This window comes from Myotis davidii, unplaced genomic scaffold (assembly GCF_000327345.1).
Source record: "Myotis davidii unplaced genomic scaffold, ASM32734v1 scaffold609, whole genome shotgun sequence".
Classification (NCBI taxonomy): domain Eukaryota; kingdom Metazoa; phylum Chordata; class Mammalia; order Chiroptera; family Vespertilionidae; genus Myotis; species Myotis davidii.
In genome coordinates, this window is record NW_006300164.1 from 1459231 (window position 1) to 1459463 (window position 233).

Genomic DNA, 233 nt, shown 5'->3' on the forward strand with positions numbered 1-233 from the left:
GGCGGGTTCCCAGGGTTGGAATCACCCTGGGACATGGTGCTGTCCGTTTCCTCCCACAGCAGCACCCTGGGGTGGGGACGCATGGTGGCCGCTGTTTCTCAGGCCCGTCCTGGCCAGCTGCCCGCAGAGCGCTTCTCAGCCTGGGGCCGGGGCCCGGGGGCAGGACGGGCCGAGGCAGCCACGTCCCCCACGAGGACAGGCGGTGGCTGAGCCTCCAGCCACTGAGGGTGAGC

The 233-nt window shown here is 71.2% G+C and overlaps 1 protein-coding gene across 1 annotated transcript in view; it reads left to right on the top strand.

Moving 5' to 3' along the window:
- GPSM1 (G-protein signaling modulator 1) overlaps positions 1 to 233 on the top strand; it is a 13957-nt gene that overhangs the window by 8621 nt on the left and 5103 nt on the right. The gene's annotated exons all lie outside the window — the stretch shown is intronic.